This window comes from Arachis ipaensis, chromosome B08 (genome assembly GCF_000816755.2).
Source record: "Arachis ipaensis cultivar K30076 chromosome B08, Araip1.1, whole genome shotgun sequence".
In the NCBI taxonomy this organism is placed as follows: domain Eukaryota; kingdom Viridiplantae; phylum Streptophyta; class Magnoliopsida; order Fabales; family Fabaceae; genus Arachis; species Arachis ipaensis.
Window position 1 is genome coordinate 115,194,853 of NC_029792.2, and position 244 is coordinate 115,195,096.

Here is a 244-nt window from a genome sequence, read left to right on the forward strand (position 1 = left end):
ACACTTCTACTGTGTTGGGCATGGATGCGCCTACCATATTTAGCCCCGGTTCCTAGGGAACCTCGCAATTTTTCGCTTGCCAACAGGTTAGACTATCTTACGTTTACCTGGTATCTTCATGTTTAGAAACCAATTGTGTTAATGAGATGCGTTATATTAGGTGGCGAAACTGGGAGCGTGGAGATCGAGTCTATAGATATCATAAGCTTGCTCATTTTCGGAAGGCCTTGGATGAACTCCAGGA